This window comes from Chenopodium quinoa, unplaced genomic scaffold (assembly GCF_001683475.1).
Source record: "Chenopodium quinoa cultivar QQ74 unplaced genomic scaffold, ASM168347v1, whole genome shotgun sequence".
Lineage (NCBI taxonomy): Eukaryota > Viridiplantae > Streptophyta > Magnoliopsida > Caryophyllales > Amaranthaceae > Chenopodium > Chenopodium quinoa.
Window position 1 is genome coordinate 384437 of NW_018742864.1, and position 13290 is coordinate 397726.

Sequence of the window (13290 nt, forward strand, 5' to 3'; positions counted from 1 at the left end):
ATTGTGCCTCACATTGGTGTGGGCCACAACCAAGTTAAGACATTACATGCTTGTGCATACAGTCTTTGTAGTTTCCCGATTAGATCCACTCAAGTATTTATTCGAGAAATCTACACTCAATGGGCGCATATCAAGATGGATAGTCAACTTAGCCCATTTCGATGTAAGGTTCATGCCACAAAAGCTATCAAAGGATCTTTGGTTTCGGATTTTCTAGCAGACTTTCCAATAGAAGAATCGACGCCAATACACGACAATGAATTTCCAGACGAAGATTTGATGGTCACGGAAGACGATACTTGGACCTTACACTTTGATGGAGCCACAAACCAAAAGGGATGTGGTGTTGGAGTATTACTAGTATCACCCAAAGAAGAGCATGTTCCAATCTCCATAAAGCTTGATTTCGACGTTACCAACAACGCTGCTGAATACGAAGCATGCGTGGTAGGCCTTGAAACAGCTTTGGCATTGGGAGTGAAAAAGTTACGGATATTCGGAGACTCTTCATTGATCATCAATAAAATCTCCAAAAGATGGAAAGTAAGGAGCGAAAGCCTAGCCCCTTACCAAACTTATCTAGAAACCCTCACTAATCAATTAGAGAAGGTGGAGTACACATATCTACCTAGAGAAGAAAATCAATATGCTGATGCCTTGGCAAGACTAGCCTCAATGGTTAGGATTCCTACGGAAATCGAGCAAATGCCTCTAACTATAGAAAAAAGGCATAAACCGGCTTACATTCAAGCTATAGAAGATGAGGAAGTGACCCATGAAGAAGAAGAAGAAGAAGAACCGTGGTATACGGATATACTCAATTATGTCACCAAAGGAGAATACCCTCCCCACGCTGACAAAAGAGCAAAACGAGCATTAAGACTCTTGGCTTCCCAGTACGTACTCATAGACAACGAGCTACATAAAAGGGTACCTAAGGGTCGAGCTCTCTTATGTGTAGGAAAAAAGGATGCTCAAAGAGCAATGAGGATAGTCTACGAAGGAATTTGTGGAACTCACGTAAATGGCAAAATGTTAGTCCAAAAGGGTACCTAAGGGTCGAGCTACACAAAAGGGTACCTAAGGGTCAAGCTCTCTTATGTGTAGGAAAAAAGGATGCTCAAAGAGCAATGAGGATAGTCCACGAAGGAATTTGTGGAACTCACGTAAATGGCAAAATGTTAGTCCAAAAGATAATGCGAGAAGGATATTATTGGAGTACAATGAATAGGGATTGCCATCAATACGTAAAAAGATGCCCTAAGTGCCAAATCTACGCTAATTTACAACATGTTCCTCCATCTTTACTCTACACCTACACGTCGCCATGGCCATTCTCTACATGGGGAATTGACGTCATCGGCAAAATCACTCCCCCAAGAACAGAAGGTCACAAATATATCTTAGTGGCAATTGATTACTTCACAAAGTGGGTCGAAGCACAATCATACGCCAAACTCACTGCAAAACATGTAGCCCTCTTTATCAAAAGAAATATTATTTGTCGATATGGAGTCCTACATGAAATGATAAGTGACAACGGAACTCACTTTTTCAAGCCGAATGTGAAGAATTACTACAAAAATAGGGTATTCAACATCATCATTCTTCTCCTTATAGACCTCAGGAAAATAGAGTAGTCGAAGCAGCTAATAAAAATTTAAAGACTATCATCGAGAAAATGACGGAAAATTACAAGGATTGGCCTGACAAACTTCACTTCGCATTGTGGGGTTATCGCACGTCAATTCGCACATCAATAGGAAATACACCATTTTCCTTGGTTTGTGGAATGGATGCCGTACAACCTATAGAGCTAGAGATTCCATCTCTACGCATCACATTAAAGAGAAAACTCGATGAAGTTGAATGGACTAGATCAAGACATGAGGAGTTAATTCTACTTGACGAAAAACGACTAGAAGCTCTACATCACACTCAATGTTATCAAACTCGTATGGCTAGGCATTTTAATAAGAAAGTCAAGACAAGAAACATCAAAGTAGGAGATTTGGTGTTAAAAGCATTAAGGAAAAATGTTTTAGATCCAAGGGGAAAATTCAGACCTAATTGGTCTGGACCCTACATTGTGAAAACAATCTTGTCAGGAGGTGCAGCGAAATTAACTGTTATGGATGGCAATGAGTTCTCAAACATGACAAATCTTGACCAACTTAAAAAATACTACCCATAATCACTTTAGTAGGACACTTAAGAGAGCTACGTTTGGCCTGATTCCTTAAGAAAGGATACGTAGGCAACCCTTTACGGGTGCGACCACTTTATTTTTTTCAAACCTCGCATCTCAGACTTAATAAAAATTCAGCAGAAGATCGACGAAACATCGACGTCACAGAAAAATTCTGCGCCAGCCGATCAACCTTAGCGCCAGACGACAGCCTCTGTCGCCTGACGCCAGACTACTGCAGCTGGAGCTAGTCGTAAAATCGTGGCGCCAATTTTTGTAAAGTATCTGGGAGTATTTCGGTGTTTTTCGGAAAATTTTCGACTTCCGTAATCGGAAAAATTTCTGAAAAATTAGATTTTTGGTTTTCATTGCTTTAATAAATTAAATTTAAAGTAAACAATTTAATTAAAAAGTTGGAATCTCATTAATAAAATAAATTACATTATTGATGGAATTTAAATAAAGCTTAAATAAATTAACTTCGAATTTAAAACTAAGTCTAATAATTGAAAGTTAAGCAATGCTTTCAATCTTTTTTCTCTTTCTTTGCCCTCTTCCAATTCTTATCTGCGTCTTTTTCCTCATCCATAACTTTAGCTAGTAGGTATCCTTTAGAGGACCTACATTCAATTTTGGAGTAAATAATTTCTCCTTTAGCTAGGACCCCATGTTTCTTTTCTACCCAAGCCTTCTTCTCTGTAGTGTCAGCTTTCCTTTTTCCTTTATCCTTCGCAGAGCTTTTCTTCTTAGGCATTGTAGGTGTTTTGAACTCAACTCTTTCACCCAAGCGCTCCTTAACAGAAATCACTTTGTCACCTAGACGACTCTTCACATCAGTTTTACTCTGATTTTTCTTCATGTCCTTTGAAGCTATAGGTTTCTTCAGAAGCCACTTCTTTACATCATTGGGCAAGGAAGGAGGAACCTTTTGGGTAATCACTTCCCATAAAGGTCTAGCGCTCCAATAAGTATCAAATTTGTCTACTTCTTGAGAGACAGGAAACTCATAGGGACGACGAAGATCCCCGGAAGGAATTGTTTGAAGTAGGCCGTACTGTCTTTTTACCCTGCAGGGGTTATAAAAAGTCATTCGGGACAAGCTTGGAAGACGACAGAAAGACTGTTTGTTGACACCAATCATCTTTTCTATTTTCCACCAAGGGATGACCCACTTGATGGCAAAATTGCAAGACCCGAAGACCTTTTTCCATTCATGGCGCCCCATCTTAGAGAAACGTTTCTTCCTTCTCACAAAGCAGTTTGGAGTGTACTTCTTAATATTGTCTGGAGAACTAATTAATTCTAGTCTTTCCATTAGCCACATCTGTAAAAAAAATTCAATGCAAATAAATTATTATTACTATACAAAAATATGTTTTTGATTTCTGTAATTAAAAATATTATTTTTCTACCTGTAATAAAATTGGAGAGCCCAGAAAAGGCGCTTTTGGATTCTTCTTTAATTCGTCAAGACTAAGCATAGTCTCTCCTACTATTAATGGCATTGGAATTCTCCCAGATTCTATCTGCTCCAAAACAGTTGATATGATTGCTTGACCATCATTAGTTTTACCACTAGTGAGATGATATTGATTAAGCATGCAAAAAAGAAAAGCCCTTCTTCTATAAACATGAAAAGACTCAGAATAAGGTCTATCAAAATAATGGCGGCAAATTCTTTCAAATTAACTATGCTACCATCTACTATTTTTGTTAGATCTTTGTCTTTTAAATTGAAGAAGCGTTCAAAATCCTTACAATAATATTCGTTTATTCTAGGGATTACTACAAGATCTAATGCAGGAAAGCCTAAAATAGCACCGAATTCTTCCGGCAAAGGGCTAATTTCATCATGCCCTAATCTAAAGCAATGAGTATCCACATCCCAATATTCTAAAGCGGTATGAATAAAATCTAAATCAAGATCTACCCCTTTGACACCATAAATACCCCCATGTGAAACACATCTAACTCTTTTCTCTCCTTGGCAGTAAGAGACCGATATCATTCATGAGTGAAATTGGTAAAACTTTTAGAGACTAGAGTCATGATTATTGTTTCAAGAGCTAAAAATATATTTAATCTGCTAAAATTATGAAGAAAATCGGCTGGGCAGGGGGCTATTTATACACAAAATCGGCGCAGTTTTAATCCAGGAAGGATTCGGAGTCAGCACTCATTAGCGCCAGACGCCAAACATTGGCGCATGACGCCTGGCGCCAAGTGTAGCGCCTGGCGCTACACCAAAACGCGTGGCGCCAGGTGGCGCTAACGTGTCTTATTGTACGAGCTTTCCAAAAACCGCGTTTTTTTAGCCTGATTCGAGTCTGACCAATGACTTTACAATCTCTTATTGTTTTTTTTACCTTTTTTTTTCTAAATTTTATTTATTTTTTCTTCTTAATTAATATAACTATTATATTAATTATATTTTTTTTGGATTTTATTTTGACTTCACTTTCAAGTTTTTATAAATCCAATATTTTTTGACTTTTATTTTTTAATTTTTCTCTTTTTAGGGGAGAAAGTCGGATACCCTCCATCAATATTACAAATGACGGAATTTTTGCGCAAAATTAATTTTCACAATTCTTTGCACACACAAACATGCACATTAAAAAATGAAAAAATAAAATAATAAATAAATACTGAATAAACTCATAAGTAATATGTACATACAAGCATGTTTAAATAATGAGTCTAAATAAAGGCAAAGTTCTATACAAAGTCAATATAAAATAAAAAAGCACAGGAATAAACTATGGCGCCAGGGGATGTATACCCATCATCTCATAAAACTACGCCGTACGAGGAGTAAACTCTCCACTAGCTCCAGCTCCAGCTCCAGCTCTAGTCTCCTCGGGAGGTGGAAACCTCAGCACAGGACCCGTCCACCCAAGATCAACCTGAGGCTGAGGCTGCGAAGACTGCTACGATGACGAGCTAACCTCGTACATCCCACAACCTCTAAGAGCCGAGGTAGCCTCTCCCTGGCCTACCGGCGCAACATGTGCACCCTCAGATGAAGAGCCGGAGCCCTCTACCGCCTCGGTGCGGGCAGCCTTAGAACGACCACCTCGACCGCCAAAACTAGTGCGGCGACGTCTCGAGCTAGACCTCGCCGGCTCCCTTTGCACCTCAGGTCTCGTACGGGTACGAGAAGGAATAGGCTGACCCTACAAAAGAAACTAAAATCAGAAACATGCAAAATAGAAGCAGTAATGCAAAAAAATAAGAGGGGAAAACTACCTCCTGAACGGCGTCGTCTCGATGACATGTAGCCACGTTCCTCATCCGAACGAGCTGGCTTCGGAAGGCATCTATGCACCGTGCCATCGCCTTGACCACCTCGTGCAAGAACTCATTAGAAAATAAAGTTAGTAAAGATGCATAACATATATATATGGATAAAAGTTGCAAATAATTAAGCTTACCCGAGTCTGATGGCGAGGGATCGACCGCTCCACGAAGCGCTCACCCTCAGGAGCTTGAGGAATCATCTCCTCAATCGACCCATATGTCCCCTGATAATGAATAGACATACAAGGTGGCACGAACTCAGTAGGTTCAGCCTGACAAAAGCAAATCAAAGTCAATAAAGCATTACTTGGGGGCTACTTAACGAAAAGTAAAAGTTGAACATCATACCGCCACCTCCTCAGCCAGTATAGGGACTGGAGCTAACAACGACAGTTGCTCCTCCTCATAGCACCGCCCAAGGATCGTATAAGTTCGCCAAGGGGTACCAGCTCTCTCTAACATGCTCAAAAACCTCGCGGCTTTGAACATGTGACGCGGTGGAGGAGCAGGAACGACAAAGGTGTCCGTGGAATGCTGAATGGCAACCCTCTCTCCAAGATACGCGATCTCTCCATATGTCCCTAAGAAATAGCGGCGCTCAGCAGTATACTGCGCGGCTAGTCCAGGGACAACCAAGCCGACCCACGACTGGTTTAACATGTCAGGCTCCTGCAAAGAACGCCTATCAGATAAGAATCTATCGAAGGTAATACAAAGTACACAAATATACAAAGAATCATACCGAGATGATCCAATCTCGGACGTACGCAGTGGACATCCCAGCACGGCGGCTTCCCCAGGAAGCACTCACTGGAAACCTACGTGGCGAAGGTCTCGCCGGCACAATCGAGGGATAGTACTCGTAGAACCAGATCTGCAAAAGGAAAAAATTATCAGCAAGTGATAATCAAAGCTTAGAGCTAAACTTTATGGGAGATAAACCATACCTCTACGACCCTCCAAAAGCCGGATAGAGCGACGTTCCCCGTGAAGGACCGGTGGTGACACGAGTCTCGTAACGCTCGGATGAAGTCAGCATAGGCCAAGTTGGCTTAGTCATAAGACCGATCAAGTGTAGATCACGGACTGCGGGCAGGTAGTAAAGCAACACTCTACTACCCTTGTTAGGGGAGAACGTCCATGACAGCAAAATAAGTACAAAGATGCGCACCTGCTGCTCTCGAGTGGTCGCATCGTCATCAAAAGCCGCTGCAAGAGTCGAACGGCGAATCCCCTTCGCGCTGAACTGGGTCGACTCTACCTCAGCATGAGTCTGAATAGCAATCGGACCCAAGAGCTCCTCGACCTCGGGAGAAAAGATGTTGATCTTGTTGTCAAACGGCAGCGCAACATAGCTAAAATCTAGTCCCGTAATGAGACTGAAGTCGGTCGGGCTGACCATCATCTCACCCTAAGGAAAGTGGAAAGTGTTGGTGGTGTCCCAAAAGAACTCCACCAGAGCACGAACCACATGGTGACCCCCACTAGAGGCAATCATAGCCTCTGAGGTCTCGTAAAGCGCAGTCAGTCCGCAAGACTCCCATAGAAGTCTCGCCTCGTGGTCGTTGCCGATGTACATCTTTTACAGGTCGCTCAAAATATCGCAACCTGAACCATGGCAGCGCGTCCTACCAACAGTGATACCATGTCATACCCTCTCAGAAATGTGATGAACAGGAGAGAAGTACAGAGTCCGCTCGTCCCACTCAGGGATTCGACCGAGAGAAGTTGACGGATCAGCATCGTCCTCTACGGGCTCGTGCTCCCGTCGAATGTCTTGGGACCGTGAACCCAAACCTCGTTGTCTAACCATGCTACATTGTGCAAAATTATCAAAAATTAAGGTTCTATAGTATCTAAGGTTCGCCTAGTCGCATGATACTATGTTCGCAAAAAAAAAAAAAAAACAAAGTACGTAGTACTAAAACATAGCCCAAATTCAAATTGAGCATATATGACATTTTTCAAGCATTCAAACAATTTCTTGCAATACTATAGTAATTATTGTGAAAAATTGGACAAGAATTGCTAGCAAAAACGTCAAGAACAAGCAACATTATCTTCCCGACCTTAAGAGGTCCAACAATGGTGATTTGTTCGTAACTTCACCAAATTGAGTCAAACAGGTCTCAAATTACTCCCAAGACAATATATAAACATAATCAAGAAATTTCATGGCATAAAATTTGACAAACAAAGAGAATTAAGCAATTTAAGTTTCGAATTTTCAAGAAATTCGTGAACAAACATGTGCAAAATTCATCAAAACTGGGGTGAGTTAGAAGAAAACTTACATAGATTGGGAAAATGGATGGAATAAGCTTTGATTTGCAAAAAATTTGAGAGAATTCGGTTGAGAAACGAGCAAGAACGAGCCAAATGAAGTTCTGAGTGAATTCTCGAGCAAAACACGAGCAACAGCAGCGGAAATGAAGAAGAGAAGGGTATTTATGGAAAAACCGACTTTAGCGCCAAGCGACAGACCTTAGCGCCAGTCGATAAGGCTTAGCGCCTGGCTCTAGTGCCAGCGGTTGGCGCTACAGCCAAATATGCGACGCTAACAATATTTCAGTGGCGCCAGACTGTCTAGCCACTCAATGCGGTTATTCCAACCTCTTGCAATATATTTTGGGTTCCTTGGTACGCCAATTAGCCCCTCTAAGAAATTTGGCATGACTTTAGTAATCAGCTTGATTACAATTACATAAAGTGATTGACCTGATGAATGATCGTCTCACTTGGCTTAAAGCGCCTAAGCATTGGCTCATTGAAAAGCATCAACATACTGGTTCATTCAGCAAAAGGCACCGACATACTGGTTCATTCAGCGAAAGGCACCGACATACAGGTTCAAAAGTAGCAGAAGCGCCGACGTACTGGCATAACGGAAGCAAAGTTCAAGCGAGCTTTTAAAGATCGACAAGCATGGGTCTTTGGTAATTTTCCTTGGAATATTATCAAAACAAATGAGGATAGATTCAAGCTAGGATATCTTCGGCAGCGTTCCCTAGCTTGCGGAGAGTTGTCACAAACAACTGAAGGTGATTTCAAGCGAGTTGTCTTCGATCGTGTTCCCTGGCTTGCGGAAGATGGTCACAAAATGCTAGAAGGTTGTTTCAAGCGAAGCAATCTTTGATGGGGTTCTCTAGCTTGCAGAAGTCTATCATAGCGGAATTGGAGGCAGTTACAAGCGTAGCAGTCTTCAGGAGGCATTCTATAGCTTGCAGGAGGTTGTCAAAAATACAGAAATACAATAATGCGGCAGCAAATCGGTTACCTCTTTTATCTGTTTAACTAACGCTAGTTTGCAGGTATCGGCGTTACAAGAGTGGTTTAGGATCGCAGAGCGTTCTGAATCATTCTCCGTCCCCATTGATACTTTAACTTTTGTTTTCGAAACTTGCGTTTCTCCAAACTCAGTCAAAGTAGGGGCTTCTGTAGACACCCATTTGTGTCTCCCCAAAACCAAACCTAGTGATGAGTACCTTTCACATCGAATCATAATCGAATGAAGTGAAAGTGTGGAAAGTCTAGTGTTGCGGATAGTTTTAATTTCTTTTCTTTACTCTATATTTTTGAAAACCTATTTTAAGAAAACAGCCAATCCAGTTTGGTTGGTCTATAATATAGGTCCAGTAGTAGTATAGTTGGATGGGGCTTGAAAAGAGCTTTCCAACGATATATTATAAGCCCAATTCTGATGAATAATGAGGAAGTTATGACCAAATTACTAAACTGGGCCCAGTTTGAGCCTTATATGCGGCCCAATGATCTAGAGGAGGGCCTAATATGGATTTATCATTCCTAATGCAATTAGGAATGGTTTTAGTCTTCTAGATTCTTTTAGAAGGTTCTTTTCATTCCTAATTCAATTAGGATTGATAAATTGACTTTTATTGACTTTTTCGAATTTTAATCAGAAAAAGAGTGTTTTTGAGGAAAATACGATTTTATCCTCCTGTACGGTTAAATTTTATCTGAATTTAAAAAACGCGTAAAAAAAACTGATTAGCGCCTAACGCCAGCATTTGCGCCTAGCGCCTGGCGCTAACTTCGTTTTTTCTCGTCAGAACTCTGGTTTGTTTTTCTATCTTTTTGGCTGATTTTTTCTATAAATAGCTTCCTAAAAGCTCCGTTTTCAACAATCTACAATCATCAATTCTCTAATTTTCTTTTCTCTCTAAGCTAAAGCTTTCTTTCTCTATTTTCTAAACCAACCCTTTTACATACAAAATTCCGCATTCACGAGACCTAGAAACACCTAGCATTATTCAAAGTTGCCTTCGCCCTAGACGTGAAAGATTTTAATTTCTGAGGGTTTGGTCCCAAATCTCTATTTCAATTATTTAATTTAATTGTTGTTTATTATTTTCCTTAAAGTTACTAACGTGTGTATTTTATTATTAGAAAGAGGTACGAGGCATCCAAGTAAGTGATTTAATGGTTTTTATTGATATTATGATATAGAAATCATGTTTAGGTTGTTATTATGATTCGTAGTATCATGTTAGGATGTTTTTCTTAATTTGATGATTAGGATGACAACAATAAATTCCTAGTATCATGTTTAGGGTAAAGAATATAATATCAATTATGATTTCTATGATGCCTTTGATTGTCTTTCCTTATAGTATCCTGTTAGGGTTAAAGCTTTGATTTTTAATGTTTAGTGACATGCTAAGGTTTGTTATTAATCTTGTTAGTATCATGCCTAGGATCTTGCTATTATTATTATGCTTTAACATGAACATAATGTATGATGATTATTATTGTTATAATTGTTATGATTATTATTATGTTGCTTGATATTTATTGTTATTGCTTGATCACATCTTTTATGCATGTTTAAAGGGTATTTGTACTTGTAATCACGCTTAATAAGATAATTAATAATTGTTTAGGGTTAATATGATTATAATTCAAGTGATCGCCAATAATAATTTATTTGTGCATTAATATTCAACCAACATAGATAAACAGGTTTAGGGTAAACCTATTGATTCCATGTTAGTCAGAAAGCGCACATGAATACGATCAGAATAAAGTAGAGGTCCATTATAAGGGAAGGTTCAATCTCTTTTAGGTTGAATTTGTACCTTCATCCCCGAACTACCAGTCATGGTTCCAGACCTATTGGAGTCGACGATCTCCTGGATCAATAAAGGGTGTAACCTTCACCCTGTGAACAATTTACAAGTTACTAAAACTTGTTGGCGACTCTTTTGCTCTATCTTCTTTTTGTTTGGACGCCACCGTACTTTAGTGTATGATCACAGTGGGGTTCAAGCTAGGGATAATGCTTGAAATATTCCCTATAGGTGGAAAGTAAGGGTAGTTAACCAAGGGAGTGATGTCTCCCCGGTTAACACCCGCATCATATAAATGTTGTTGTTAGAGAAACATACCTTGTTGCATCTCCGAATTCCCTCTCATTTAGAGTAGAGGGTCTCAAAGTCTTGATCATACATGCCCTCTAACCGCATTTACATGCCCTTCATTTGAGCACTAAGGGCATTCAAGTCGGAGTTAGCAAATTGGTGATGTTGTTCTTGATGGTGTTGTTGTTGTTGTTGTTGTTGTTGTTATTGTTGTTGTTGTTGTTGTTGTTGTTGTTGTTGTGGCGGCTCTTCTTCCTCTTCTTCACCCATCACTTCATCATAGTAGGGAGGGCAGTGATTTTTGGAAACATGCCAAATGTTTGCCACATTCTCACGGTGGAGAGAAGTCAAGGAGGGGTTAGTGGGATAGCACTAATGCGCGTTCTCCCGAAGCCAATCAAACACCTCGTCGTCCTCATTCTTTGCTAAGAACTGGATTTGCTTCAATTGCCTAACGTCGAGGCAGAGAGAATCAACATCCCCCGCTGGAGTGCAAGAAGGAAAATAGTGCCCGAGCTCAAGGTTGGTCACTAGCCTCGTGACCATGCTCCCACAAGAATCTCGCCGGAATCCCTATCTTGCAATCCTTGGCAATACTTGACAAATGTATACCCCAAATTTATACGGCCTCGGTACTCCTCACGAGTATCCACCCAAAGAATCCGAAACTCCAACTGACTCATTTTACCTAACTCTTACTTCGGAAACACCGAATACCCCAAAAGCCAATGGAGAACCAGGAGACATGGTTAGTACACCTTACTAATCTTTGCATACAGGGTTACACAAAGTCACCACACCCTGAAATGTCATCCCACCATGAGTTTTGATCATACTCATCATTGAAAAAGAGCTCGGGATCCAAAATTCGAGTTTTGATAGAAATCAAGAGCCTCATTAAACTCTTCAAAAGATTGATCATCAAATTGAATAATGAAGAGTTGGAACCAAACTCGGTAGTAACCTTCCTCAGCCACAACAAGATCAAACGTAGCCAAGAAATTCAAAGTAGGTTGAACATAGGTACGGAAGCTCCGGCTCACGAATGATCTCATACGGAGGTTGTTGAGCAATTCCCTTAAGTCTTCATCAATTCCCAACTGAATCATGTCCGGTTGGAAGTAATGTGGGGAAGGTTTAAGGGAACGATTTTCTTTAAGTTTGGTGTATCTAGCCTTTTGAATGGGTTCGGTAATTCGTAGTTTGGGAATAGGGGTAGGTTGGAGAGGTTGTGAGGTAGAGGGGGAAGGAGCGGGTTCTTAAATGGTTACATTTGTCTTTTGTTTCTTGAGGAGGCTTTTAATGTGTTTAGACATGGTGAATTCTCAAAGATAGTGGCTCAACAATCCAATCACAATACACCACAAACTCCACAAGAAACACCACCAACAATTCAAGATGCCTCAATCACACTCCTTTACCAACACCGTCAATCAACAACTCACTACCAAAATAAAATAATCCCAAATTTACATAATCACCACCAATTCAAATCAACAATTGCATACCAACCATACACCAATCACAAAGAAACCAATAACCAATGCTCAACAATATCAATGTCACACTACCAAAAATCCGACCTCAACAATTCTCAACAATCATGTTCAATTTAGCTACAAAAACATCAAACAACACAATGTGAGGCAATAACAATCAACAACAACATATATAATCAATTAAAATTCAACATCAATCATCAAAATTACCAAAATCATACTACTACTATTTACAACCATCAACAATCCAATACTTGCATCTATATGATATAGTTATGCAATTAAGAGTAAAAGAAGATGTTTATACCATACAAGATGCAAGATTGAACAAGCTTTGGCAACCAATTTCCTCACAAACGAAAAAGCCCCAGTTTGCTTCAACAATGGATGAGAGAGATTGAAGGTTGAAATAGATGGAAATAGTGTAGTCTTTGTTGAAAAGGATGAAAATGTGGAAAGATTTGATGATTTTTGATTGAAAATTTGTTGAATATGTGATGAAATTTGATGAAAGGGATTAGGGTTGTGCGGTTTCAAGAGTGATATGAGAGGAGTGCGTTCAAATGTTATAGGGAAGAAGGAGAAATGAGGAAAAGAAAGGAAAAGAAGAAAGTTAAGGCTTGGTTGCAGGGGTGCGCGCCCACGCGGCCAGGTTGCGCGCTCGCGCCGTGTCGCACGCGGCCGCGCCCTCTCCTGGTGCGCCCGCGCCATTAAGACAGCTCGACTTTTTTTGCTTCTTTGGTGCGTTCATCTGTGGGATTATCGTTCAATATCATCCCGGGATTTTTGAACCCATCGTAATGATCAGTTTCTAAACATGAAGAATGTGGGTTCAACACCTCTAAAATAATGATAGCACCACAATGAACTCACCAAGTTCAAATTACCTTCAAATTTTAGCACAATTTCCCTATCTAACCTCACT